This window comes from Argopecten irradians, chromosome 10, assembly GCF_041381155.1.
Source record: "Argopecten irradians isolate NY chromosome 10, Ai_NY, whole genome shotgun sequence".
Lineage (NCBI taxonomy): Eukaryota > Metazoa > Mollusca > Bivalvia > Pectinida > Pectinidae > Argopecten > Argopecten irradians.
Window position 1 is genome coordinate 42,897,331 of NC_091143.1, and position 6,370 is coordinate 42,903,700.

The following is a 6,370-nucleotide window of genomic DNA, read 5'->3' on the forward strand; positions in this document are numbered from 1 at the left end:
AATCAAGTCCCATAACTCTTGCAAATATTGATGGATTTTGACCAGTATCGAACCCATCTAGGATCTCATTGATATAAAGCAATATACCAAATTTGGTTGAAATCGGATAATAAATACTAAAGTTGTCAAGCGGAAGCCATGTTTTGAAGATTTAAGGTCCCGTAACTCTTGCAAAATATTGACGGATTTTGACCAGTATTGAACCAATATAAGATATCATTGGTATAAAGCAACATACCAAATTTGCTTGAAATGGGACAATAAATACTAAAGATATCAAGCGGAAACTATGCATTTATCTGTTTTGACGATTTTAAAGTCCCTTGACTCTTACAAATATTGATGGATTTTGACCATTATTGAACTCATCCGAGATCTCATTGATATAAAACATTTTATCAAATTTGGTTGAATTTGGACGATAGATATTTAAGTTATCGAGTGGAAACCATGGATTTTTCTATTTTGACGATTTTAAAGTCCCATAACTCTTGCAAAATTTGACTGATTTTAACAATTATCAAACTCATCCGAGATCTCATTAATATGAAGCTATATACCAAATTTTGTGAAATTGGACAATAAATACTTAAGTTATCGCACAGAAACTGTTTCCCGGACGCCGACGACCCTTCATTTTAAGAGGGTTTTACAGCAAACAAGAATTTTTTTTATTTGGCCTGATGCTAATAGTAAGTGTAAAGTAAGTAACTTTTGAAGAAAAATATTCATTCATCTGCTCCATACATATGTAAGAATTTCAATAAGAAGCCAAGAGGGCCTGTTTTAATTGCTCACCTGGTTTTAATTCGGTAATAACAAACATTTATCTGATAAAGCAGTCATGTATTACATGGATTCAAATCAGACAGTGACAAACACAAACCTGTGTTGTTCACAGGGATCTTTTCTTTGGTGGTCTGTTACCATTGAATGGTATAGGAGTGACATCTGTTATTGATACTACAGAAAGTCCAGCAGTCACCAAGGCTTTAAGACCAGCCTAAAAATTAAAAATCATAGCAATACACAATGCAATCGAGACTGCCACTGTCACCAAGGCGTTAAGACCAGCCTGAAAATTAACAAGAGGCCCATGGGCCTTAACAGTCCACCTGAGTTTGAATATATTATGAAAAAAATTAAAGACATATAAACACAATATACTGGGCCTTGAAGTTGGTCAGTGATCTTTTCAATCTATGAAGAGTATCTGGTTCCATCAAATCTGAATTCAGGAGAAGATTTTTGAAATTTTAGCCATTTTGACCCCTTTTGGTCACACCCCTCTGGTCCCTGGGGGTCAGCTATATCTTAGGCTAATAATTCTAACCAAGTTTGACTCATTTCCTATGAAAATTGAGCAAATAAAGTTCATAAAATTTGAATGTGTTTCTCCTATATAAACTATAGTAAATTTGATCCCTCCCCTCTGGTCCCTGGGGGTCAGCTAGGACCGATTTGGATATTTTCAAATGCTATATCTCAGGCTAATATTTCTAACCAAACTTGACTCATTTCCTATGACAATTGAGTAAATAATGCTCATAAATGTGTTTTCCCTATATAATAGTAAATTTAATCCCCTCCCCAGTCGGAACCATGAGACACAAGGGTCATATAATTCACATTTTTGTAAAGGATCTCAGCCCCTGCGAATTGATGTTCATGAACTTTCATGAACCATGAAATGTTCATGAATGTTCATGAACTTTCTGTAAATGTTCATGAATTGTTCATTAAATTTTTCATACAAAGTTCATGAACCAGTTCATGAACTTTGGTTCATGAAGTGTCCATGAAGTTTCATGAACTATTCATGAATAGTTCATGAACATAATATTTAAATATGGTTTTCATGTAACTGTTTATGAACATCAGTAGATTGTTCATGAACTTATTTTTAATTCATGAACTATTCATGAACATAAATTATATGTTCATGAACTAAATTGAAGTAACTGTATATATTGATCATGTTTTAAAAAAACATACCTTGATTTTTTAATGCTAAATTTGGTTTATTTTCTTCTTCTATTTTTTAAAATATGTGAAGCTTTGGAAAAAAATTATTTTTTCATAAAATCAAAGTGAAGGCCTCATGCATGATCACATGACAAACATTCTGGCTTTTGATTGGGTGCTGGAATATAGGGTCATGACATCACCAGATTTTAAACAGTGATGGAGGCATTTACAAAGAGATGAACTATGTGCAACAATTCTTAGGATATATTATAATCCAAAGGTTCATATTATGGATTGATGACACAGTTTACAAGGTATGTTAAATATCTAATTATCTTCTTTGTTTGATTTCAATTTAATGTGCATAGTATATCTTTAGGAGCTGGAGTTTGCATGTACATGTGTGTGCAACATAACATGGAGATCTTTGATTTGATTTCTACAAGTACACAAGCTAGTTTCATAACCTGAAAGGTGTGAAACAATAAAGAAATGTATAAATAATTGGTATCTAAAAGATTAAAAGGTTACTATATATATGTAGAATCTGTTTTTCAAAAGTCACATTTTGACTATTGAAACTTTCCATTTACTGGCTCCAATTGTTTGACAAGAAATGCTTCCAATGTAGTCAATGTAGTACATGTAGCTAGTACTTTAATTAATAATAAATATTAGCATTTTGATAGATACAGAAGCTAAATCAAATTTAAGTAGTCAGTTGAAAGGGGTCAGGACATTTACTTTCACAAGTTAGTAGCCTGAAATGTATTAGGCCGGGATCTAGGGGGGGTCTACGTGCACCCCCCACAACTTAACGAACCAATGTTTTTCTGAAGCCTTATGACCCACTGATAACGAAATCGAGAGGTAACATTGTATAAACTGGGATGAACTTCCGGTTATGACGTCATCAAGATGGCCGCCATCTCGAATTTCACTAAAGATTGAAAAATAGTCATAACATTGACATTTTTCAACCGAAGAAGACAAATGAGGCATCAAAATGACCACAATAGAACAACAAATACATATCAGGACCATATAATCCAATATATGTAGTTATTTCTACGCAGGAAATGAAAAAATCGGATTTTAAGCTCAAAAATGGTAATTTTTTAGCAAATTTTTCATATTTGGCTTGACGCAGCAAAAATGTTTGCCAACAGCAAACTATTATTTCTAATCAGTTATTTGACCTCTTATCAATCAGTAAAAACAACACCAACAAAAAAAACAATGTTAACATTGTATAAGCTCCGGTTATGACGTCATCAAGATGGCCGCCATCTCGAATTTCACTAACAATTGAAAAATAGTCATAACATTAACATTTTTCAACCGAAGTAGACAAATGAGGTATCAAAATGATCATAATAGAACATCAAATTCATATCGGGACCACATAATTCAATATATGTAGTGATTTCTAGGTAGGAAATGAAAAAATCGGATTTTAAGCTCAAAAATGATAATTTTTAGCAAATTTTTCATATTTGGCTTGACGCAGCAAAAATGTTTACCAACAGCAAACTATTATTCGTAAACAGTTATTTGACCTCTAATCACTCAGTAAAACAATAAAATATATAGAGATACAAAAAAGAATTATTGTTATACCACCATTAAGTTTACAAAACATCACTGGGTGCGTATACTGGGTATATGCTATTTTTCTAACTCCAAACCGCTGACACTACAGTTTCCTGGTGTATTATAAGTTCCTTAAATAAGTTTGACTATTGGCGATTTATAAGTAGGAAACATGAATGTAAAGTTGACAGAATATCTAGCCTCGGGTAGGACAAGTCACAGTTTCGTTTATTTCCTATGCATATTATTAGCAAAATGTCAGATAGTTACCACAATGTCACATATTTCTTTCGCTGGTTCTCAATTATAACCATTATCATTGTGCGTGCTTTCCCACCTCACTGCACTATCCTCTGACGTGACTCGGCATGTCTGGTAGCTGGTACATGCAGTCCAAATCAGAGTAATCGAGATATCAGTATCCAATTCGTCGAAAGCCAGAGCGTCGTCTTCGATGTCGATGAGATGATGTGACACTACATTACCAGTGGTGTTCTAGCCTGTCATCTTTCATGGCCCATCCATGGCCAGAGTTTATATCAGGAACAACAGGTTCAGGGATGTGGGATCTCCTTCAGATTCTAACATATCGTATATGCTGTTTCAGACTTCTCAGGAAATTACACCAGATCCAGATTCTTCGAATGGTGGAATGATTCAAGCACCATTCATCAACCTTGTGGACACTCGTGCGACTATAGATGGCACAGGTGATATCCTCGAGGTCTTTAATGAGGTCATAAATGTTAAATGTTTTTCATTGGTCAGACTTTCCCATGTCCCTTGAAGGTACTGGTTGTGTCGCATCTGGTGTATGCGTGGATACACCATTGAAGACTCTCCAGAAAAAGTTTTCTACAGTGCTCTCCAGACTTGGCAAAGAGAGGAACTTCACTGTAGACCTCATTTATGACCTCAAATAATTCACCTGTGTCATCTATGGTCACTGAGGGTTCACAAGAATGAGGAATTGTGCTTCATACGAATTAAGGAGATGCAACTCAACCCTTCGCAGAATGTGGCTCTGGTACGGTGTCTTTTCCATCCTACCGGAGAGGTCTGGAACATCATATACGATATGTGAATCACTAGGTTGAAAACAGGATGAGCTCCCACATCCGCGAACCCGATGTTCTTGATGTTACCTCTGGCCATGGACGGTTGACAAGTTAGAACCACGATGGTAAACCGGTAATGTAATGTCACATCAGCTCATCAGCTCATCGACACTCTGGCGAGAAAGCACGCACAAAGATAATGCTTATCATTAAGAACTATTGAAAGAAATATGTGATACTGCAGTAACCATCTGACATTTCCTTACGTTACACACAGAAAAATAAAGTTAACAGTGGATGCGCTATTTCTAAAAGAAACAAATTTCGGAAAGTGTCGTGGTATTAACGGAAACAAATGCTTTCTTCAGTTTTAATTTGATACCCTATTAGTTGGCGTTGTGCAGTAAAAATTCATTTTGAGACGCTACTAGTCTACAAACTTTCGAACACGAAAATGGATTTTGTTAGGAAATTGTCAAGTCCCACTTAGATATTAAGCCACCTTAAAATTCAAATGTGTTAAGATATGGATCGTCAATTGCCAATGTTATCTTCAGGAAGTTCTAAGACATCCGGAAACTGTAGTGTCAGCGGTTTGGAAAAAACAGCAATCATGTACCCTGTATACGCACCCGGTGATGTTTTGTAAACCAAATGATGGTATAACAATAATTCTCTTTTGAATTTCTATATATTTTTGTTGTTGTTGTTTTTACTAATTGATAAGAGGTCAAATAACTGATTTCGAATAATACTTTCTTTGTTGGGAAACAATTATAGCTGCGTAAAGCCAAAATATGAAAAAATTGCTAAAAAATTATCATTTTGAGCTTAAAATCTTATTTACTTTTTTTTTCATTTCCTGCGTAGAAATCACTACATATATGGATTATATGTTCCCGATATGAATTTTTGTTTCTATTATGATCATTTTGATACACCTCATTTGTCTACTTTGGTTGAAAAATGTTAATGTTATGACTATATTTCAATTGTTAGTGAAATTCGAGATGGCGGCCATCTTTGTATTGACGTCATAACCGGAGCTTATACAATGTTAATCAATGTTTTTTGTTTGTTGTTTTTAAATTGATAAGAGGTTTTTACTGATTTGAAATCAAGTTTGAGTTGCAACATTTTTGCTGCTGCGTCAAGCCAAATATGATGAAAAATTTGCTTAAAAATTACCATTTTTGAGCTTAAAATCCGATTTTTTCATTTCCTGCGTAGAAATAACTACATATATTGGATTATATGGTCCTGATATGTATTTGTTGTTCTATTGTGGTCATTTTGATGCCTCATTTGTCTTCTTCAGTTGAAAAATTTCAATGTTATGACTATTTTTCAATCTTTAGTGAAATTCGAGATGGCGGCCATCTTGATGACGTCATAACCGGAAGTTCATCCTAGTTTATACAATGTTACACACTGAAAGATAGAAATGGACCATGGCCACTCAAGGCAATACTTAGTGGGGATAGGGCAGAGGGGTACAGAAAAGGAAACAGCTTGGACACAAAGGCCCATGCACGTATATACTTCTGTGCGTAACCTGCAACCACGTGAACACAATAGTGGAGTTTATACAAAATTATTTGCAATCAAGAAAATTATTTTTCAACTCTCCTTTAAAACAAAACAACTTATATATAATAACTATATAATATTAATTTTAAAATTGTATGTAATGTATCAGTTATTTAGAAGACATTCCTATGTATTATCTACTAGTATTGAGTGCCCGATTT